This window comes from Dermacentor andersoni, chromosome 9, assembly GCF_023375885.2.
Source record: "Dermacentor andersoni chromosome 9, qqDerAnde1_hic_scaffold, whole genome shotgun sequence".
NCBI lineage: Eukaryota > Metazoa > Arthropoda > Arachnida > Ixodida > Ixodidae > Dermacentor > Dermacentor andersoni.
Genome location: NC_092822.1, coordinates 72,062,338 through 72,087,162, shown reverse-complemented (window position 1 = coordinate 72,087,162; position 24,825 = coordinate 72,062,338). Strand labels below are relative to the sequence as shown.

Here is a 24,825-nt window from a genome sequence, read left to right as displayed (position 1 = left end):
ACAGTGGCTCCTAGTAGAACCTCTCCAGAAGTGGAAACAGAGCGCAGCGACGATGTACAGCGGCAACTGCCTCGCACCAGTTAGGCCATAGGCAAAAGGCTCCCACAGCAATGAAATATCGCGCGATGCGGCCACGTGAAGAGCGACTAGGTGCAATAAAGCGGTTAACTCCTTGGCCATGGAAACCAGACTGCACGCCCTGTAAAATATCATATCAACGACCCATTGCAGCAGCAGATGTTTATTGGATTCTTGAAGGGGCAATTGGGACAAAGCGAAGATGGGACCATGTCCCACCGCTATAGCCTGTCACGCGTTGGGAGCACTTGCCACCCTAGACGACACATGAAGTCGCGTATGTGGCAAGGCAGATATGACGCGTTATCGCACCCCACGACACAAAAGTGGAGCGTTTGTGGTGCGCTAGGGAGACTAGATGGAGCAGTAAGGTTGACATTGTATCTACGACACGGTTTTCAAGTACCCCTACACCAGGACATACTTGTTGTACATGGCGATAAAATACCACGGCCGTACAGAGCAATATGCAGGTGCGTTTAACAATTGTGGTTCACGCTTTAAGTGCACGACCAGTAGCATATAACGAACTTTTGTTCCAAGGAAGTAGCAGGCAACTTCATTCGCGGGACACTGATCACGCTGTTACAGGCGGAATAGAAATCGCTGAGCAAGCTGCAGGCAACGGACAGACACGGATGGGAAGACGAACCCACCGCGAGAGCGTGGTTGCCCAAGCGCCACTCGACAGACCAGTTCTATATTGGCTGACCAGAAGAAAGATCCAAAAAGGGACCGCAAGGACCTAGTAACCCCTAATGGTTGATGTACACGTGACAAACGTACCACACTCATTCGCAAAACAAACACTGTGCTGAGTACCTTCAGTATAATAGGGTTAAATCATATCCTGAAACATTCTGAATATTTCGTCTTACATTTTCAAGAATTGAGAGCGACACAGAGTCTGATGTGCCACCATAGGTGTAACCAAGGTCTAAAATACAAAAGAATCGCTCATTTGAACACGGAATACGGAGGCGTGGTTGTGGTGAACCAATAACGACATTTTGGAAAATTAGGTGCAGCACCTGAAATATTTCCGTACTTATTGAATATTCGAAGGCTACGGGATAAGCTATCTTCATTCCGGAGATGCAGAAGAACGGGGGTTAACCAAGAGGCCCTATTTTTAATAGTTACATCATGCGAGGCCAACAAATAAAGACACCAAGGACAGCATAGGGGAAATTACTTGTACTTACTAGTTGAAATAAATAACTGATAAATTAATTGTGCTGACATTCCATGATGGGTTCAAAGGACAAGTGCGATTCGTGCTCGCAGCCCTTCTTCGGTCGACAGCAATTTCTCCGATTTTGTGGGCCTTGTGGCCACCGGTTCCACTGCAAGTGCTTGAACATCGTTGGCAAAGAGTACGACCTATACATGTCCACTCGATCGAGCACGTGCAAGTGCCCCCAGTGTAATAGACGCAACGAGGGCGATAGTAAAGGGCTCTCAATGCCTACTGAAAGTTCCCCGCTGGAGCAAGCCGCCACCGCCTGTGATGGAGCCTGCGGCCAACTTCGTCGTCCTGCTGGCCCTGTGGGACAAAATCGCGTCACTTTGAAGTGTGGTTCTTCATCTAAAAAAGGACAGCGACTGCCTTCGCTTGCACCTGGCCCGGAACACAGAGCTATTGCGCGAGTGCACGTAGCAGCAGGAATGCGATGGAAAGGAGAGGCCTCTTTTGGCGCCTTCATCGACGTCCCTTTGGTCACACGCCACAAGTCTACCTGTCCTATCCGCGGACGTCACGTCGGTACGTGAACAACAGCCCAGCGTCAAACGGGCTCCCGCTCCGGTGGGTGTATCCTCGCGGGAAGCAAATATGCGTCTAGGGGTGCTATGCAGGATGCGCCGAGTTTCTCGTTCACCCGAGTTTTACCCGAGTTTGCCCGACGGCAGTCAGTGAACGGAGATAGCGCGGAACGCGCAAAAGCTACAGGCAAAAAAATATGTAGACAAAAAGCCGCGTATGACAACGTGAGCGCACCCTGCGCGGCACGCTGCTTCCACGTTTCAAGCGCAGAAGGCTGCACAACGAAAGGCGCCAGCGCCGCGTATTGTTATCAGCGGATTATCGCAACTTAGCAATACCGTGACTGCCCCGCTGTGTGTCTGCACACTTGCCGTGAACCGCTTGCCACGCCTTTCCCAGACGCGTCTAGGGCGTGCCTCCTCTTTCATGCACTATCATTCTTTCCTCCTTCGAATGCGAACAGGGTACATGCGGCGCATTCTTGCGCCTACACTTTCACGCAAACGAATACGTTAAAGTACAACAAATAAAATAACGAACATTTTTATTGCTTTAAGTATCTGTTTTTTTGTTTTCAGTGCTAGAAATTTGTGATGACAAACGGAGATCGAGCAAATTATTAAATTTTGCACTTCTTGCCGCGAGTGGCGACAGTGAGGCGAAAGCTTAGAAGCAGATACATTGAAGAGGGTCACACACACGAGGGCGTTCATACAGTGATAAGTCGCCTAGGGGCGCTGCAGTACCATTCTCAATAAAGTCAGTCATGATCCATGGAGGGTCATGGCCACTCTTTCTCTATTAGGGGAATAGAAACGCAGCGCCGCGGTACGGCTGTTCATCGCAGGTGCTTCACTAGGCTATTAAGGCCCCAGCTTTAGCAACTAAAAACGACACAACGGCTGTCGTTGCAAAATGGCGGTATGTTATTTTAGAGTCTGTAGTGACGCAGTTCAGTGAAAATGTATCAGTTTATCTTTGTGCGCGAAGCCTCTGCGATACCTTGCGAAAAGTGCGTGCTTCCCAGCGACACAATTCATCGCTTGTCATCGCTTGCCCAGTGAAGGTGCCTCTGAGCGCATGTACGCAGTATATGAGTGTGTTGTGCAGTCGAAGGTGCTTGCGGATTACCTCTGCTGGCGCATGTACGCAGTATATGAGTGTGTTGTGCAGTCGAAGGTGCTTGCGGATTACCTCTGCTGGAGCCAGCAGCGATCGCAGATGGATATCGTAACGACACCGCAGCAATCGCATTTGGCAGGTGAGGGCTCTTGTGTGCAGTTATGAAATCAGACTTCGAACGGAGAGAGGTGTTGGAACTGTTGAGTGCGCAGTGCTTGTGATGAAGAAATGCCATTGCACTGGGTCTAGAAGAGCGAGCGATTCTCAGACGCTGATCGTGTTTACGACGCTGTGGCTCCGTTTCATCACCGATGACAGAGCAGCCATCTCATACGACTGCTGCGATACGCACTCCTCAGCATCGTCGTCCCCCTCCTCGCATCGACACCTTGCAAGCAGCTACAGTGACGTGCCGACAATTTGCTGTGCACTACGCGCCACAATGCAGGCAATGAAACCGTGTTGTGGGGCCATCTGAGCCCGAGAAGATGTATGCATAAGCCAGCGACACTCAACGCTTTCTTTTTGATAGTGGTGCTCAGTACATCACCGATGACAGTGCGTTGTGCGTGCTTTATGTCGCCGGTCAAGATTGTTGATGCCTCTCAGCTCGACACCGCGTCGCTGTTGCCGGAAGATAAGTTGGGCGTGGCCCAACTGTAGTGGGTGCGCGCACAAGAGTTACATGCCTCGCGTAGGGCGTGACCTCTGGTTTTGATTGACAGGCGAGCTCGTGCTAAACTCGTACATCGCGAAACCCCCTCCGAGTTCAACTCGGGAACATGGCGGCGGCAGCAGCAGCCTGTGTCAATGCATCCAGCGGCAGCAAGCGTCAGTATGACCGTCCGGACCCGTTCACCTACATTACCGACGGAAAGTTTCAGCGTCATTTTCGCCTGTCGAAGACATCAGTGCGCTTGCTGTGTGACGTGCTAGGCGAAGGCTCTCGTCTGCGGAGACAGCGTGGCGGGCTTCATTCGCTCACCGTCGTAGAGCAAGTCCTCTGTGCCCTCTGTTTCTACGGGACTGGGACTTTTCAGGGAAGCGTCGGCGCCGAGCGTTACATTGGACGCCATCAAACTACTGTTAGCCACTGTGTCAGAGATGTGTCTGACGCGCTTATCGATGCGGCAGTGCGTAAGCGGTGGCTAGCTTTCCCGAATACTGCGGCTGAGCGGGCATATATAAAAGAATGCTTCCTACTTCGTGGGAACATTACGAACGTAGTCGGGTGTGTCGACGGAACGTACGTAGGAATGAATTCGCCTTCAATGTCAGCGTTACCGTGATTAACATTGAAGCAATATTTAGACGCGCCATACTGCCAAATTTGTCACTTCTGTGTAGCCGACTGAAATTTTGTGTTAGCGACATCTCACATGCGGCTGCTTATGATACTGACTTTTTCGCTGGTTGATGACTTTTTTCCGGTTGTTCTACTTGTCTGTCAGGGTGCCTTCCAAATCGCCCAGTTTCTTGGGAAAGAGGTTAATTAAGTATAAATAGATAAATGGATGTCACAAATTGTGTGAAGTAACCTATGAATGCTAATTTCATAAAGAACTTGGGGTTCTTCCTTGGTGAAGTAACTTAGTATGCACAATGCTGAATTTTGGTCTTGCGTAATCTATCGGCCGCACTATGAAACAGCGAGGCATTGCACAATTTGTTGCAGCGCGAGATGTTGATGTTGCGCCAAGCCGGTTGTGCCTATGCATTTGTGGCGAAATGAAAATGCATTAAGAATCTTGGTGTGTTGGCTTGCATGAAGAAAATACTTAAGAGTGTTTGCTCTGTTCACTGTCGATGCATGTGCCAGAGGGTCAATGCATCTTTTTTTTTTTTGGACGGGCGGGGGGGAGGCGGCGTTATTCTGAATTGATAAATCATATATTTTCGTCTCATAATGGGGCTCTAATTCTTAAGCAGTAGAACAATGCACTTCCAATGCTCTGCAGAACTCTCTGTACGTGAAGATGTCATGAAGCACCAAGGCAAAATTACATATCGGGAGAAATGTGGTGCAGATGCCAATGAAAAGTGGGTCTTTAACCCACCATGATAAAAATAAATATTGCAGAGCATATAGACCGTTTGTACAGCTTTAGAACAATGATTACACAAAATGTGATATGCTCAAATGAGTAAACACTTGCCACAATGCCAAAGTAGGATGAGCGACATGCAGCATATATTGGCATTGAACATGTCTCGTAACCGTTATTTTTATTCTAAGCCCTCTCTGTCACACCTTTCCCTCCGGCACTCCCTTTACTGAAACCTGGCACTGTCTTTCCGTTGGTGTCATGATGGTAATGGTAACGGCAGCAGCAAGGCTGGTTAATGCTTGCCCCTTTGATTCGCGTGAGTTTAGTGGTAAAAAATATGGCACGTGCATACATACACCTGTGCTGCAAAATATAACACTTGTGATTTTTTGGAGAGCTAATTTGTGTTGGGACATTTCAAAGATGTGCGCCATTGTGGCCTAATAACTAGAGCATTGGTGAGGTTGAAGACTGGGTGTATTGGTATAGAAGCTTGAAATTGAATTGCATAACAATTCGACGGGACACAAAGAGAAATACAGACAGCAGAATGCTCTGCTGTATGTGTTACTCTTCTTCGTGTGCCGTTGAATTGTTGTGCGATCCAAGTTCAAATAGAGCATTGGGCTTCTTTGGTGCAGGACCGAGGAAGTGTGAGCTATTCGACAATATGCCAGTGCCTTGCCACACAATTATGGAAGTCGGAAGGTTTGCAAACAAAGCTTTGCTTTCACATCCACCTGCTCATGTAATACAAGCACTGATTGAAAGAACCATCATACAAAAATAATGGTAAAATCAATGGCCTGTGAAAAGTGTAATTTGTATATTTACACTGTTGACATAATAGGTGCCATACCAGCCTCAAAATTGTACTGGACAAACAGTTTGTTTCCTATGTGAAGCACAACCTTCCATTACATGCTGTGCAGATAACCAAGTTCAGTTTGTTTTGACGTGCTACACAACATTCACTGTAATCTGTTTGTGATTCTAAAGAAGTGCCAAACACCACCTCTTTTTCAAGGATGTCATGGGAATATTTGGCGAGACCTTTTTACAGCCCCTCATAATGGAAGTGTGGCCAGCCAGCTTTGCTTGGATGCCTTTATAGATTTCTGCTCCTGATCATTGTGTGCTATCAAGTTGCAGAAGTCTATGCAACTGGTGCAAGGCATTACATGTTTCTCTAGTCGGATACAACTTTAGGAGGCTGCGGAATCTGCACTTTAAGGCAGGTGAACACAAGCCTGCACCAATGGGCACGCACTCTAGACTGAACTCGTGCCGCCAGACAGACTAATACCTGCTCGTTGGAAAGGGACTATTTCTTTAGACATGGAGGCAATCGACTGCTGCGCTTTGGTCATCTGGGCGGGGCCTCTCCTGTCTTCTGAAGTTTTATCCGACTCTAAAGGATGCTGCTTTTCATACTACACGAAAGGACAAAGTGTACAATTATTTGGCCTATGAAATAGATACACGAGAAGTGTGCTATGCAAGGGCTTAAGATGTGTGAAAATTAGTACATGCAATTATAAGACAATGTTAAAGAATATGTGGTATCGAACATGTATGTAATGGCACATTTGAATTGGGGAGTGTTGCAGTCATATGCACAGTCTATAGGTGATAGCATGATTAAACTCCTGCTGTTTCCTGTCTTCATTGTGAATTATGCACACCGTTCATCTTGTGGCTAATCAACACGCACTGTATTCTTGCACATAGAAAGAACAAACTGCACAATGACGTGTATGCTGCATTAGTGTATTTTTTATTTACATGGTCAAAGAGTGGCACAGGTTGTCTTATGTTTTTGCCTATTTTGAAGGGACACCAAGTGCATGTTAGAAGTCTCCTAATATGCACAGCACAATGTTTACTGCAATAATTTTATTTATATTCTTGAATAATAAACAAAATATTAAACTGAAAGCTCCTTTATAAGGTGCCTTCTGTGGGCTTGACAGGAGAGCAGTGAGGGCACCGATACTACTGTTGCAGAGCAGCCCTCTGGACCTTTGCCACACACTCAAGAGCACGTGCCTGGCGCTCGCCTACTGCCACCAAGCGGTTGAGTGCCTCCAGCAGCAGAATGTTTTGCTGCAAAAAAAGTGTATTGGAATGAATCAGCTGCATACAAACTATTATTTACAAAGAAAAATGCTCGTTGCACTATTAGTAACAAGTGCTATTAACTGTGGAAGCCTTTGGTGTAGTATGCATAATAAAACAATGTGTCGGGACAACGTTGCTTTATTTTTCATAACTGGGGTTTTCTTTTTCAGAGCCAATTGTCATGTTGATTAGTGTGCCAGCAGCTGAGGTGCCCCCCACATTCACGAGTCTACTGTCAGCACCACAAACCTATTTTTGTTCGCTGCAAAACAAATGCTTCACCCTACAATCCCGTCTTATACGAGCTGATTGCATCCTATGCCTACAAACATCATGTTTTTATCCAATTACGCAATTTTCTACCATACTCGGCTGTAGTTCTCTCTCCTTGACGTCCATTCTGTCACGCTTATGTAATCACCTGTTATGAATTGGCAACAAGTGATCGAATATGTGCATGGCCTGCCTGCCGATTCCATTTTTTTTCTTAATCTCAACTAGCATATCTGTTGCCATGGTTTACTACGCCACTGTCTTCCTGCCTTAATGCTATCTCCAACAATTTTTGTTACATCGCTTTCTGCACAGTCCTTGACATCTCAAGTTTCTTTGTTAACCTCCAGGTTTATGTCCCATATTGCATAACCGGCAGAATGCAATGATTTTAAACTTTTTTCAAGGATATCGGTAACGTGGCGATCACAATTCGGTAATGCCTTCCATGTGCTGTTCAACCCGTGAAATTTTTGTATAAGTTTCCTGCTTTATATCAGTACCTGCTATTGATATTTCACCTGGATAAAGATACTCTTCCATAAATTTTGCGGGCTTGATGTCACTCATGAATTTCTGTTATCTCGCGAAGTTAGTGAAGGTTACCTTCATCTTTTCCATATTTTCGCTGGCCCGCTTGCATGTAAAAGCACGAACACTCATTGGTTCTCACTGCCTTCTTTAAACTGCTGGACATTCAGTTCGTTACTACGAAAGTGACTTAATCCGTGCACTCTTATTATGCTAAATATGAAACAGTAGAAATATACTTATCTGCAGTTTGTCGATGTCTCCTTCACTGTGTTGGTAGCGAGATCCATCGTCGGTACCACCTCCTTGTCGCATCGTAGCTATATAGGCTGTCTTCCTTTTTTACACACTATGTAATGTTCGTGACGCTCGCAGTCACGCAGAGTGGATGAACTCGCAGAAGCAGCACCGGACAAGTTGTTTCTTCAGCACGGCGCCGTGAACAATAGGTGCGCGTTGCGATATGTAAAATCGCCGAAGCTATTGGCAGTCTTACGGGGTGCCTGGAAAGATTGCTGACGGAGGAACAGAACTGTCCAATAAATAGTGGTCATCGTCGAGCCTGATCACTACGTCGCGCACTGCAAGCTCGTTGTACGAGTTTGTTTACACTGGGCCTCTTCGATGTTTAGCCGCCATGCTCGCCCGGTGAATGGATGTGATGACGCCACCACAGCGTTCCCTCGTGGTATAATGCGAAGCGTACTAAATTACAAATTAGTCTAATGCATATTCAGTGTACATGTTTTAAGCGTTAAAATGCTTCTATACCACGTTAAAGTAACTAATAATATTGTACTAAATGCATTTGTTTTATAACTTGCTTGTGCATGTAATGCACTCGGTGGAACGACAAACAAGTGAAAGAAGGCACGACCATGCACCGACGATATGATCACGTGAGCCCCAGTTTGTCGACCGCCCAGAAGGCAACGCCCAAGGAATGATAGCCAGCCAGAGTGAATCTAGATAAACCAATGAAACTGGAGGCTTGTCGAAAGATAAATTGTGTCTCGGTACCATTCGTGCTTTCATCTTGGGGTGTCGCCAGAGCTCGTGAAGATCCCGAGTTTCGCCAAACTCGGCGCATCCTGCATAGCACCCTAGGCCTACAACCTATTTCCTTCCGTCCCAAGGCAAGGGCGATGCCGTCGCTGGGTTGCAAGTACTTCCACACTACTTTGTGCGCCGGGAAGGCGTTCGCTTGTCGTGTCTCTCTTGACTCCTTCGACAACTTGGGAGGAAATCTGCGCTACGCTGAAAAAAGTCGCTGATAGCAACAATGTTGCGTTCCAAAAGCTAAAAGCGAAGCACGAGAGTTAGGCTTCTTTCCGGTTTACAGTGAACGAGAACGTTTTCGAAAAAATCAACTCTGCCAACATTGGGCCGAAGGGTTGCCTTTTCAGGCCTTTCTACGGCAGGCATGATGCATCCAGGGATACCAGCAACAAAATGACGTGATTTATTTTCTAACCTCATTAATGAAGTGCTCTGTTTTTTTTTTCAAAACGTTCATGGTGTACGTACAAAATCGTTCTATTTCTACGATGACGTGCTACCCTGTTCAGACCATGTTGTATGGTTAACTGAAACTTGGCTTTGCAATGACTTACTGTCCAAGAATCACTTTCCACCGGAACGGACAGTTTATAGATCTGACTGGGCGAATGATGGGATTGATAAATACGGCAGTGGTGTGCTAATTGCCATCTGGAACAATCTCAGTGCTACAAGGCGTGCGGACCTTGATATTGTACTAAAGACAGCGTGGGTTGAAATTCCTGTTAAGAGCGACAAGAATTTATTGCTCTGCGCAGCCTACTTTCCTTTTAACATAAATAACGTGCAGTTTTTTGAGCACATAATAACTTAGTTGAAGCTATTGATGTTGCGAAATATAATGTCCTCGTAACTGGCGATTTCAAGGCTCCGTCTATTGTTTGCAATTCTTCACTCACGACATATCAGTGTTTTCGACATCCTCTCGCTTTGATACGTTGCTCTTCTTTAACGAATTACTTGGATTGACGCAGTTTAACACGGTTCCTAATTCGCTGGCAGTGTTTTAGAGTTGATTCTAATTCATTTCTGCGTAGATGATTTTGCTGTGGATGCTATCGGTTTGGTTCGTGTTGACCATTGACATGTTCCGCTCAACTTCGCAATTATTCTAGACCCGACTCATGTGTTGGGCAGCTTGTTCGCTCATTTCTTAATCCACACGGTGATTACCTAGGTCTGTGATGTGTGGTGCGCGACATGGTGCGGTGATCGGGACGGTCAAGAGCAGACGACAATGAGTGCGAGTGCACCGAGGCGGATTCCGTGCTGGAAGAAGGAAAACAACGACGCCGAAGAGCGTCCGGCACGAGAACGCGCGGCGCATGAAAAACAACAAAAAGAAGAAAAGCAACCAATTAGGAAAGACCACGGGGAGTTAGGCAGCCAATCGGAAAATGCCAAATCGGCCAGATCAGAAGAAAAAGCGTGGTGCGCTGGCAGAACGAGAGGATACGTAAGGAGACGCAGAGGAGACGCAAGGGAGACGCCAGGAGAGTCCCAGGAAGCGACGGCAGGCGGAGGTCAACCACCGGACCGGGCGTTGAAGACGGGCCGTCGGGTTCCGGACCCGACCCACCAGGACTTCACCCGACCGGGGCCTCCTGCCAACCTGTTCCTGTGCGTCGCCCGTCTACCTGAGCGTGCCGCCAGCTCCTCAAGGCCGGTGAGCTTCTGCGCCCGTGGGCAGCACGAGAACAGTCGGGCTGCAGGCCCGAGTTCTACGCCAGCTGCCCGGCCAGAACGCCGCCCCCGTCTGTCGTGCCGCCTGCTGCCCGAGGTCGGCGTTCGAGCTCCTGTGCCCGTGGGCAGGACCACAGCAGTCGGGCTACGGGCCCGAGCTCTACACCCAGCTGCCTGGCCAGAACGCCACCGCCATCTGCTCGTGCCACCGCCGTGGCAAGCCTGGACTCGCGCACCACTTAGGTCCATACTAGCCCCAAATGTGTGTCTTGATGTGTATTTGAGTGTTTCTTTTATGTTCTCTATTTTCTTCTATTTCCTTTAAGCTTTTTTTGTTCCATTAAACGTTTGTGTGTGTATGTGTTCGAAACGAACGGCTTTGTCCTCAATTGGGTTCTCGGAGGCTCCGCCTAAGAGAACCGTTAAAACATTTGAGCACACGAACCTTTGTCCCATATTAGGGTCATCACAAGGTCTTTACCACTACTTGAATGATGCCGACTGGTCTTAATTGTACCATGCCACATATATCAACACAGCAGTTAGCATCCTTACTGATAATGTAAAAAGTAGTCTGGAAGCCTTCATTCCCTGCAAAGAATTTCGTTCTTCTCGCTATCCTAAGTGGCTTTCTGAGGAATTACGCTATCTACTCACTAAAAAGATAAGGTGCCATAGGAAGTTCAAGAAAGCAGAATCATCGGAGTGGTAAGGAAAATTTAGTGTCTTGCAAAGCCAGTTGAAATGCGTAATGCGTAGAGACAGTGATGCATACATTAAGTTTGTCGAAGAGCGCGTAAAATATGACCCAAAACGTTTGTGGTCCTATGTAAAAAATTTCGGTTCTGAGCGGGCTGAGAATAATCTAATAAATCATCCATCTCGTGGCATTCTTGGAAACTGCGACAATATCTCCAATGCCTTCGTTGAACATTTTCCCTCGGTTATCCTACCCGTGTACTTAGATTTAGGTGCACCTTAAAGAACCCCAGATGGTCGAAATTTCCGGAGTCCTCCACTACGGCGTGCCTCATAATCAGAAAGTGGTTTTGGCACGTAAAACCCCATAATTTTTTTTTTCGGTTATCCTAAATACAGTGCATCCTCCTAAGTCTGGTGACTGGCAGCATAGCTTCAGTGACCATTTCAACATTTCTAGTTTTACAGAACACGATATCGCGGCGGCCATAAGTTGAATCCAAAGTATTCTCTTGCTTACGACCGTAGATCAAGTCTTGTTCTCAAAGGCTGTTCTCTATTTGTTCCTCTCGTTACGCGCATACTTAACTTCCTTTGCACACAAGTGTGTTTCATCCCCAGTGGGAGAAGGCAATAGTGCTAGTTCATAAAATGGCCGCATGAGCGACATCAAAAGTTATCGCCCCGTGTCCCTCTTGTCTCCGTTTGCAAAAGTGTTTGAAAAAGCTTTGTTTACACATCTATCGTTTTTCTGTAAGTATAACATTAGGGTATAGCAACATGGCTTTGTTCATTCATGGTAGGTTTGTGGAAACAAACCTTGTTTCTTTTGTTGATGCTGCAGGACCCGTTGTTACTAACCGAAGACAGTTAGACACCGTATGGCTGGACTTGTCAAAAGCATTTGATGTTCATTCTGATCATTTTCTTCTCCATAAACGCTTGAGCTAAGGCTTTAGTAGTAGCCTATGCACGCTGAATAAAGACTACCCCTCAACTAGGTTAAATTATGTTTGCGTTGTTGCTAAGTACGCTTTGCCTTATGAAGCAACATCCACTGTTCCGCAAGGGTCGATTTTAGGCCCATCATTTGAAGAATATTGTGCGAACCTTCAAGAATATTTGTGTCATTCGCATCTGCTTTATGCGCTGAGGTTATTAATTTTATCGTGAAATAGAATCAGAGCAGGATTGTGAATTATTACAGAAAGATGTGAATTCGGTTGCGGAGCAGTGTGCTTCCAACTTTTTGCGCATTCATCCAACTAAGACACTTGTTGTTTGCTTTAATCGAAAAAAATACCCTTTACTATGCCGACTACTCATTTCGTGACATTCCTTTGGAAAGAGCGAGTTGTATGCGTGACATGGGAATATTGTTTGACTCCCGGCTAACTTTCGAAGAAAACGTTTCAAGCATCATTATTGCAGCGTACAGAAAGTTAGGTTTTATATCAAGGATCACCAAAAATTGACGAATGTGAACTGCGTTATTCTCATGTATTGTTCTTTTGTCCGCTCAAAGCTAGAGTATAGTTTAGTTGTACGGAACTGTATTAATTTGAGCAATGTTGCAAAAATTGAATGTGTGCAGTGATGCTTCATTCGAATCCTGTACCATCGATTTCTTGGAGGCCGCGTATTTTTTTTTTTTTTTTGTGCCTATGGGCATGTACAGCGCATGTTTAATAATGGTTGGATGGATGGAATAGCTTTAATGAAAGGTCCTGCGAGCTACAGGACGCAAGGCCTCCTAGAGCGGGCTACTTACTCCCACATTGGTACCAGTTGTTGTAACTCCCTGGCCGCATCGTGGGCTCGCTGCAGGGACGGCCCAGAGCTGCTCCGCCAGGTCCGTGCTCCGTAATGTTTCTTGTAGCCTGGCGGAGTCTTGATTGTTGTTTGCGTGGGCCCGATCACACGGCCAGAGCAAGTGATATACGTGTAGTGTGCTATGGCAATTTTCGCATTATGATGTTGTGTTTAAGTCAGGCATGTAGTGATGTAGTCTGTTCTCGCGCGGTACGTGTTTGCTTGAAGCATTCTGAACGTGAGGGCTTGAGGCCTGGTGAGCTTATTGTGAGGTGTGCTGTATATTCAGGGGTCTAGATGAAAGTGCTTTGTGATGTAGTTATATGTGGAGGGAGCGTCCTGATTCTCGCTGGGATGGTGTTTAATAATAGACCCCTAGAAATAAGGCGGAAACACAGTGATTACTTATTCTTGTATCAACTAATTCACAACGACTTATCCTGTCCGCGGTCACTGCCAGCTCTAACTTTTTGCGTGCCTCACCATAACTTCCGTAATCCTACCATTTTTCTACGTGAATACCTCTTGGACTTCTAACGCTATAACACGTCGCGTAATACAACAAAGTACCTTGCGTCATGATCTTGATATATTCAGCTCTACTATTTCCTCGTTATGTGACTTGTGTATTTCATTAATTCAATTTTTTCCACTTAGTACCACTGTTCATTGAGATATTTAGTTTTTCGGATTTAGGTTCTTTTCATAACACAAGAGCACCAATATTAAGGCCTAATAGCTCTTGTTGGGCACTTTCAGAAAATAAATAAATGAAATAATGGCAACGAACATCGATGAAAAAACAACTTGTCGGAGGTGGGGAGCGACGCGACGTCTTCGCATTACACGTGCGATCCTCTAAGCAATTAAGCTACCGTGGTGCCTTTTTCCTATTCACTTTCTTGGGTATTATTGTTTAGTGCTAGAACTAGCCTTGGGAGTGTCAGGCAGCACGACCACTCACAAACCCTGGTGGCGAATATGGAACACAGGCGCCACGAGTACGTGATCTTTCTGGGCGAAAGCAACTGGTCGATAAACCCGCACATGCTTGCTGACCGCATCCATGTTGTCGGATTCGAGACTTGTTACGTAATCAACGAGAAGAAAGCGGAATAACCGAGGGGCCCGATTTTTAACAATCCTAACATGAGAGGCCAACAAAGACCCAAAAGAGAGCATAGGGGAAAATGTTCGTTCTTATTAATTGAAAAAAGAAATGGTACATTAGTGGCAATGAAAGTAGAGGAAACAACTTGCCTCTGGTGGGGAGCGATTCCACGTCTTGTGCGATGCTCTACTCCGCTGAGCTATCGCGGCACCGTTTTCCCGTCCACTTTCTTAGACATTTATGTTTTACTGCAAGGAGTAACCTTGGGAGTGTTAGCCATCGCCACTACTCACAAACCTTGCCGACGGACGCGGAACACACTTTCTGCTACAGGCGTAACGAGTACCTGATTTTTTCGGGCGAAGGCAACTGGCCATCCGCATGCTACCTTAAGGCATCAATGTTGCCGGATTCCAGACCGTCGTTACGTAATGAACGAGAAAAAGGGGGGTTAACCCAGGGGCTCGATATTTAATAATCACATAATGAGAGGATTCCAAACCGTCGTAATGCAATGAACGAGAAGAAAGGGGGTTACCCGAGGGGCCCGATATTTAATACTCACATCATCAGAGGCCTACAAACAAAGACACCTAAGATAAAATAGTGGAAAATTACTTATACTTACTAAGTGAATTAACGAACTGGTAAATCAACGGCAATGAAAGGGGATAAAAAAACAACTTGCCGCAGGTTGGCCACGATCCCGCGTCTTCGCATTACACGTGCGACGCTTTAACCTGTTAAGCTTCCGCGGCGTTGTTTTCCCATCCAATTTCTTGAGTATTTATGTTTTACTACTAGAAATAACCGATGGCATGGCGAAAGTGGATAACATTTCTAAATGCTGATGCTCGTACGACAACAAGATGACAACCCCGCAGGGGCGTCTGCGTCAGCAGGCGTTTGGTGTGTTGCGACACCACGTACCCGAGCACACGAGGGTTGGACCCTCCCGCGTGTAGCCGTGCGCGGCTTATCCGTGTCCGGGGAAAAGGGGATCCTGGGGGTTGAGCCAATGCCGGGTGTTTGGACCTTTAAGGCCCCCCGGCGGAGGCAACACACCTCTTTGGCCTCTGCTTCACATAGACGGCACCCCCGGACTGACCCACCCGGGGGAAATCGGCAGTCGTCTTTTCCTGTTTCTCTCTTCTCAAACCTTCGTCTTTATCTCTCACTTTATATCTTTCCTGTCTTCTTCTCGCTTCCATTTACTTCCTTTCTCCACGGCGGCAAGGGTTAACCTTGTGTGGATATCCTACCTTGGGTACACCATATTGGGTTATAGTGATGGCGTACGGCTGGCGTCGTGCAGGCTTATACACAAGCTCTGCCGCGTCCCCTCGTTGGGCTCCGTGGTGGGCGGTCGGCGCTGTTGCCGAATCTTATATATTCTCATGGAAACTTCTTTCCCCAAACTTCCTGATCGCCCTACGAAACGAGGGCGCACCGAAGATGTATTTCAGTTTTTCGGACGCCAAACACTGAACTTCCCCGCTTCCATGTTATTCATTCCGAAAAGCCAAACAAAGCAGTGCGAAACATTTCACCATTCCTTGTTTCAAAGTCCCTAACTGATATTTTTGGTCCAGGCTACAAGGTGTCGAGGATGGCAAGCGGCGACCTCCTCTTGGAGCTCCGCGATGCAAAACAGTATGAGAAACTACCGCAACTAGTGTCATTTGGAGAGACCCCTATAACAGTAACCCCGCACCGTACAATGAACACCACCCGTGGTGTTGTGTCAGATGATGATTTGCTTGAGCTGACTGAAGCGGAACTACTGGAGGGCTTCAGCGAACAAAATGTGATCAATGTCAGAAGAATAAAGATGAGGCGGGATGGAAAAGAGATTCAGACTAAGCACCTAATAATTACTTTTGGATCAAGTATCTTGCCCGAATCAATCGAGGCCGGGTACATCAAGCTCTGTGTCAGGCCGTACGTGCCAAACCCACTCCGATGTTTCAAATGCCAGCGCTTCGGCCACAGCTCGCAGAGCTGCCGAGGCCGGCAAACATGTGCAAAATGCAGTGCCCACGAACACACATCTGAAGCTTGTGAGAATGCTCTCCACTGTGTAAACTGTGATGGGGAGCACGCCGCGTACTCGCGGGCGTGCCGATCCTGGAAAAAAGAGAAGGAAATTGTAACAGTTAAAGTAAAGGAAAATATAAGTTTCAAGGAGGCACGCAGGCGGGTATCGTACCTGCCCAAGAAAACCTTTGCCGATGTGGCGCGTCAGGGGGCAGCGTCACAACGGCCTCCGGCGGCTGTCCGACCCACAGGCAGTGAGTCGGCAGTTACGCCATCTGCCCCCGCGGTGGTTGCAGCTAGCGCTGCTCCGTCGACCCAGAATGAGGGACCATCGACCCCGAAGGTGGCCGCCGGCGAGGCTGTCCCAACCTCCCCGGCCCCTTCCAGCGCTGGCAACAGCCGGCGCAGCCAGATCCCTCAGGGAGCCCCATCGACCTCCGGGCTGGTGGGCGCAGGGGTCTTGCCCTCCAAGGCGGGACTCTCTCGGGAAACATCTCGCTCGCAAGAGCACGTGTCCGGCGCCTCAAAAGAGGCAATGGACACTACACCCATCCTCAAGGCGCACCAAGCGCCTAAGGAGCGGCGAGGCTCCCTCGAAAGCTCCAGAAAGAACAAAACCCCTATTACAGGGCCTCGAAAGGGCTCTGTAATCTAAGGCATCCCATCCGTTTCCGTAAACACAGCACCAATTTTATTTTAAATATGGATACCCAAATCATTCAATGGAACATTAGAGGTCTCCTTACAAACCTTGATGATTTGCAAGAACTCATCCACAAACATAATCCAAAAGTGCTGTGTTTACAGGAAACACATTTAAAATCCAGACACGCAAACTTTCTCCGTACGTATGTTACGTTTCGCAAAGATCGCGATGATGCCATCGCATCATCGGGTGGTGTTGCGACTCTCACACATAACAGTATAGCATGTCAACCTTTACAGCTTCGAACGCCCCTTGAAGCAGTGGCGGTGCGAGTTGTTCTGCTAAACAAACTCATCACTATTTGCTCGCTTTATATACCCCCACATTACAAATTAACTAAACATGAATTTAAGTCCTTTATAGATGAACTGCCAGAACCCTATGTTGTTCTTGGCGACTTCAATGCGCACAGCTCCCTGTGGGGCGACTCTCGTATAGATGCGCGAGGTCGTCTTGTTGAACAGTTCCTTTTTTCTTGTGGTGCGTGCCTTTTGAATAAGAAGGAACCCACATATTACTCTCTAGCAAACAGGACCTTTTCTTCAATCGATCTCAGCATAGTTTCTCCTTCTATTCTGCCTGAACATGAATGGAAAGTTACAAAGAACCCTTACGGAAGCGATCACTTCCCCATACTACTAAGAACACCTCAAGAAAACGAATATCCACCACAGGCACCTCGGTGGAAGATTGAGACAGCTGATTGGGACAAATTTCGAACTCTTACTGGTATCTCATGGCATAACATCTCCTCGTTAGAAATTGATGCTGCTGTGGAGTATTTTACAGCCTTTATAATAGATGCCGCATCTAAATGCATATCACAAGTAAATGGCCTCTCGTGCAAACGGCGCGTCCCGTGGTGGACCGACGATTGTAGGATCGCACGTAAAAAACAGAACAAAGCGTGGGGTTTGCTACGCGCTTCTCCCACTGCAGAAAATCTTATCAACTTTAAACAAGTAAAATCCGAAGGCAGGCGAACCCGCCGACAGGCTAGAAGAGAAAGCTGGCAAACTTTTTATCGGGCATCAACTCGTACACAGATGAGGCGAAAGTCTGGAACAGGGTTAGCAGGATAAGAGGGCGACAAACATACTCCCTCCCTTTGGTAAACACACAAGGCGAAACTCTGCAAGACCAGGCAGATTCACTTCGGGAGCACTTTGAGCGTGTGTCGAGCTCAATCAATTATTCCCAGTCCTTTCTTAAACATAAAGAAATAATAGAACGTAAGCCAATCATACGAAAATCCAGGCAGAATGAACCGTATAACCGGCCTTTCAGTATTGCCGAGTTGAAAGCTGCCTTGAACACATGCAGAAGCACTGCACCGGGACCTGACAGAGTCATGTATGACATGATCAGAAACCTACATACTGACACACATGTTACACTACTTACATTATTCAACACTATTTGGGCTTCCGGATACCTCCCATCCACATGGAAAGAAGCGATTGTAGTCCCTGTTCTGAAGCACGGAAAAGACCCCTCCTTGGCGGCAAGTTACCGTCCGATAGCTCTAACTAATTGTCTGTGTACGCTTTTTGAAAAAATGATAAATCGCAGACTTATACATTTCCTCGAGGCCAACAATATGCTCGATCCTTATCAGTGTGGATTCCGAGAAGGGCGGTCGACGACCGATCATCTTGTGCGCATGGAAGGAAATATCCGCGATGCCTTTATACATAAACAGTCTTTCCTATCGATATTCCTCGATATGGAGAAGGCATATGACACGGCGTGGCGTTACGGTATCTTGCGAGACCTGTCGGAAATTGGCATTCGTGGAAATATGCTGAACACAATTGAAAGCTATTTGTCAAATCGTACCTTCCGAGTAAAAGTCGGCAATGCGCTGTCACGTCCCTTTACGCAGGAAACTGGTGTACCCCAGGGAGGCGTGCTCAGCTGCACTCTCTTTATCGTTAAGATGAACACGCTACGTGCTTCACTACCACCTGCCATTTTTTATTCCGTATACGTAGACGATATACAAATAGGCTTCAAATCCTGTAACCTCACAGTATGCGAAAGACAGGTACAGCAGGGCTTGAACAAGGTTTCCAAGTGGGCAGACGAAAACGGATTTAAGGTCAACCCCCACAAAAGTTCTTGTGTTCCCTTCACAAGAAAGAGAGGCGTGGTCCCAGATCCTTGTGTAGAACTGGGCGGACAACAAATCCCTGTCAACAAAGCACACAAATTCCTTGGTGTTATTCTTGACTCCAGGCTCACTTTCATACCTCACATAAAACATCTTAAAGAAAAATGTCTTAGAACAATGAACTTACTTAAAATCCTATCCCACACAACGTGGGGTAGCGACAGACAGTGTTTATTGAATATTTACAAGAGCCTAGTTCGATCACGGTTAGATTATGGTGCCGTAGTATATCACTCTGCCGCACCGAGCGCACTTAAGATGTTAGACCCCGTTCACCATCTGGGTATCCGTCTGGCCACTGGCGCATTTAGGACAAGCCCTGTTGAAAGCCTATATGTAGAGTCAGATGAGTGGCCACTCCATCTTCAGAGAACAAACATCAGCTTAACGTATTTCCTCAAGGTTCGCTCTAATAAGGAACATCCGTGTTTCACAATCGCTAACGACTTGACGTGTGAAACACTTTTTCATAACAGACCCTCTATGAGACTTCCTTTCTCACTGCGTGCAAGAGAACTTAGCATGGAAATGGATGTCCCAGTTCTCGAACAACGCCTAATGCCTCCAGCTAAGCTAGTACCGCCCTGGGAGTGGCAGCTGATAGAGTGTGACACATCCTTTATAGAGGTCACTAAACATGCACCAGAGACACATATCAAAATGCATTTCTTGGAGCTCCAGTACAAGTACTCGTGCACAGAGTTTTACACACACGCTTCTAAGTCGCATGCCGGGGTGTCCTACGCATCCATTGGTCCGTCCTTCTCGGAATCCGGTGTACTGCACCCTGAAACAAGTATATTTACGGCTGAGGCCCATGCACTATTGTCGGCTGTGAAACATATCAGAAAATCAGAAAATCAAATATTCAAAAAACAATTTTATTTACAGACTCCTTAAGTGTCGTTAAAGCCTTGAAGTCACACTGTAAACACAGAAACCCCGTAATAATCGAGCTCTATTCCAGTCTCTGTAGAGCATACATGTCTAACCAGCATGTCATTATATGCTGGGTGCCCGGGCATAGGGGCATTGAGGGTAACGTTCTAGCAGACCAGATGGCCACATCAATTTCATTGCATGCAGCTAATCCTACTGCTTCGGTCCCTGTCACAGACCTGAAGCCTTTTTTAAGAAGGAAACTGCGAAACCACTGGCAACGTAAGTGGGACGCAGAAGTACATAACAAACTGCACGTGATAAAGCCACAATTAGGTTCTTGGCCCTCCGTAACAAAATCACGGCGAACAGATGTCCTATTCTGTCGCCTCAGAATAGGACACACATTTGGCACACCTTATTTTTTACTCCATGGAAATGATCCTCCTACCTGCGGTAGATGCGGGGAGAGGCTGACCGTCCTCCACGTCCTCCTGGAGTGTCGGGCAGCCGAATCTGAGAGAAACAAGCATTTCCCCCTAGCATACCGGCAGCAGATCCCCCTTCATCCCGCAATGTTACTCGGCCCAGAACCGCTATTTGATACCAACGCAGTCCTAAGTTTCCTGAAAGATGTTGTCCTGCATGTTATTAGCCCCACATGTTCATAGCGGGTCCTCTCTTCAGAGGATACCGCTGTGATAACTCTTTCGTATAGCACGTGCCTCTAGGCCCTTGTGTTTCAAGGCCTCCGGTGAGGCAACAGTGCTCCAGCTATTTTTACCATCTCATATATTTTCAATTCTATGTCATTCTTTTACGATGGATTTTAATGTTCATAGTATTCGTCATTTGTCATCGCCATAATTTTATATCACGTAGATTTTATGCACTTTACAGCCAAGTCACATCTCCATAATACCTCGTCAACATCACCACTTGTCATGGCGCTCTTTGGCCACACCTGGCCCTTGCGCCATTAAACACCACATATCATCATCAACAAGATGACAACAACGGGACGACGACTACGCTATGATGACGACGTCATGACGATGGCAGCACCACTGATCTAAAGCTATCACTGGGTTGCATATGTTATAGCTATCAAATATGGGGAGGTGCAAATAACATGCCCGTGCGTTTTACTAGACCGACTGATGTCCGAGCCTAACCTAAGCCCGAAGCTCCTAGGCCCGAGTCCGGCTTGGGCCTGAGTCATCGATTTCTTACGTTACCCTAGCCCGTTAGTCGGCCCTGCAGACCAGCTATACCTTTGTGGTATTCTATCAAAAATAGTAGCAGTTTATAGCCAGTTACCTGCCGAACTTTTAGCAAGAGATTGGTCCTAATAGTACGTGAAATCTATACTTTTTCGTGGTTACTTTGTTCATATTGTGCGAGTTGCGTTGCATATCCGATGCGTCATATTCATTGTGTGCTCCTGCATAGATGTATGGCTCTGAGAAATACGACCGCAACAATTATAAAACCTGTGGTGACTTCAGTTCTGCGATTTAGCCATGACCCTCGAATAATACACCGCGAGAGCAAACTGCTGATGGTCAATCATCTTCCAGCGAAGCGAGTTGAGTTCATATCTCGGTGTTCTCAACGAATACAGGAGATATAGACCATCCTTCACCTTCTTAATCCAGTGTCGCTGCATGGCACCGCGGCAATACTAATGCAAGAAATATCAAGAATTGCTAGCATTGTCATGTAGACTACATATGGTGGAGGCCTAAGCCATATTATCACAAATTTTTGTTTACGACACAATATTGATTCTTCATTCGGAAAACAGCACTGCGTGCACAAAAATATTGGTGATTGTAAACTGCGTGGGAATATTTCTTACATTATTTTTTAGGGTAATAATGTAGTAGATCAGTATGAATACTTCGTTCCTGGTTGTATTTTGTCGATTGGTTTAACCTCGCATAGAAAAGATTAGTAAGTAATTTTTTCGGAGGAAAATACTGTGCTTCCGGTAAATTAACCTGACCAAACATCCTTATTAAACACGTTTCCTAAGTTATGCAATATTTTGATTGATCCGTAAATCTTCAAATTCAAATTCTGAGCAGCAAGCCTGGGCCCAGTGCTACCAAGCAGTGGGCAACATTGGAGAAAGTTAATGGTGTAAAATATTAAATTTAAGGTTTTGTTTATTCTACGGCGGGGGGTTTATTAGCGTTTGCAGAGGAACGGGTGAAGGAAGCCGCAAGAAGAGTTCTTAGGCAGGAAAAGAGTGTCTGCAATGTGAAAGCATGTGGAACATTCATTTTCAATTTATTTTAGGTGAACTTTTAGGTGAATCTATGGCAGCGCAAAGCATTCCCGTAAACCTCATCCCAGGGCGTTGTAACGTATATATATGCCAAACTTTCCTATGGCAACTCTACAGTCAGCCCTCCCCGATTCGTCAAAAAATAATCGGGCCAGCCCACTTCGCCTGTCTTTCACGCGACGTTGCGGAAGTCGCCAAAATGCCCAGCTTGCTATAATATTTGCACACTGATCATGCATGATTAAACGAAGCGATAGAAAATAATTATGTCTGATTCGTCGACTTTTCCGCCATTAGCCCTTTGCTACAGGTCAAGTGTTTTCGAGCTGCGCTCAATTCGCCTGTCTATCAGGCGACGTCATAAAGCCACTGAAACTCACCAAGTCAAAGGGACGTGAACGCGTTAAAGATGCATTAGTATGCCGAGCGAAATTAAACATTTTTCTTAACTGGACACGGCCCTGTTCCGAAAGCGACAGAAGATGGCTGCTCGATGATCGCTCTGGTACTGGAAATTGGGGGCTACCGGTGAGAGTGGGCTCCTTTGCGTATAAGAAAAATTTTTGCGTGGCAGTATGACGTTGTAGGACCCTTTCGACACATATACGACATTGCTGTGCGAACTGTTCTTTGTAAAAGATCTGTTTTAGCTGCATTTCTTACCTTCCGTTACGCGCCGCCACGATTTTCGACTAGCCACCGCAAGCAAAGGGGAAGTGCACCAATAGCAGACACCAACACCCCCCTCGTCTTCGGGTTATCTACTTTCACTGTGCTGGCTCGGCTTCGTCGCAACCCTCTTCACTTGGGTGAGCTCCCCGCCTCGCGACAGCCAATAATTATATCAGAAAAACTACTCAATGTAGTCAGTGCTATTCACTTGGAAAGCCAAAAAGGAAGTCAACTACGATAAACGAGGATTGCGAACGATTGGACTGTTCAAGCCACGCTGCGGATTACCGCCCGATGCTTGCATCGGTTGTTACGTAAATTTGATGTCAAGATTATGGAATAATTTTACGTTAAAAGGTGCCTGGATGACCTATGAGCACGCAACAAAGCAGTTATTTGCAGAAGTAGTGCTAATACTTGGGCTTAAGTGGTCAGTGTTACATTGCGTCTGTACACCTGAGCAAGTTAATCGAGAAAGCGGCGCTACTTGCTAGAAATGACAGTAAATAGTGGGGTGGTGCACCAGAAGCATGACACAGTGACAACCAGGGCCGATATATTACAAGCTTTGGAAAAGCCCACGTTGGCTTCGCCTCGCGTGATTGGCTTAGTTCACCTAGGCAGCGATATCAGCGTGGCCTAGAAGAATCGCGTAGGACGAAACCGAACGTTCGCTTTTCGAACGCGTACAAGATAGCGGCTCAGATTATGCAAGTGTACCACCGAGCTCATACCATTTTCATGCATTCCATCGTCTAGGCTATAAAAGCTAGGTTACCCGGTCTAATGTTTTTTCGTGGGCACCAGACCCGGCTCCTCTTGGAGCTTTTAGTTATTAGTACTACTTGGCAGATTCGTTTCCCAGCGTTTTCTCAGGAAACGGGCAGCGCAGCGCAGCACCGAGCTTGGCGCTCTACACAGGTTGTGGGCTTGTGACCGGTTCCAACTCGCTGTTTTTGTAGTTTTGTTTTTCAGCAGTATCATGCTGTGCATCTGAACAGTGACAATTTTTCTTGAACGAAGGTGCTTCGGAGGAACATTCACTGACCTGTCGTTCAAGTCTAAATCCACCTGACTTCCTCTTTCCACAACATACAGAAGGAATTATCGCGGCCCCAAGGCCACATTCATGCGGTTCAGGGAAACACTCATAGGCGAAAGGATACCTTCTTATACTTCTGCATGCTTCGCTTGATGGCGGTGGTGCAATATCAAGGGCAGTACATTTCTATTTTTGAGGCAAGCTTCTCAAGAAAAAATGTCATTGGCAATTTAGCGGTATATGCAAGAAAAATGCGTTAGAATTGCGTTGCACCTCTTTAGCTTCGCATACACCTTGACTTCACTCGACACTCGTCCTGCCTCTTGGATGAGCAAATTGCAACGACGGTGGTCCAGAGCAGACTGAGGCGATGGCGCTTCAGTGACGCCATCCTTTCCTGCTCTCAGTATGCAAGACATGACACATGCGCCACCCCACATCAGCGTTTGCAAAATGTCGAGTAATGCCAATAAGAACGCAACGCTTTTTTGGGTTAGCGCTGTCTTGCGGTGCCACCTAACGCCAGCAGAGAGAAGTTGATCGCAGATCATAAGTCTTCCTTGTGCACTCATCTGTTAACCATCATTAAGGTTTTATTCTATCCCTTAAGCAGGCATTTCATAATCGATGTCGCCAGCTAAAACCATTTTGTTAGATCAGCTCAATCGCTATTGGGAGCGCGCTAGTTCCGCTAACAAAACCATTACTTTTTGAAACAGTT

The 24,825-nt window shown here is 46.6% G+C and overlaps 1 long non-coding RNA gene across 1 annotated transcript in view; it reads left to right on the top strand.

Moving 5' to 3' along the window:
• Positions 1-24,825, top strand: part of LOC129384087 (uncharacterized) — a 143,974-nt gene that overhangs the window by 71,116 nt on the left and 48,033 nt on the right. Inside the window, exon 2 of the long non-coding RNA XR_008611851.1 lies at positions 21,971-22,053. This is a non-coding gene — a long non-coding RNA (uncharacterized lncRNA). The remainder of the gene's footprint in view (positions 1-21,970; positions 22,054-24,825) is intronic.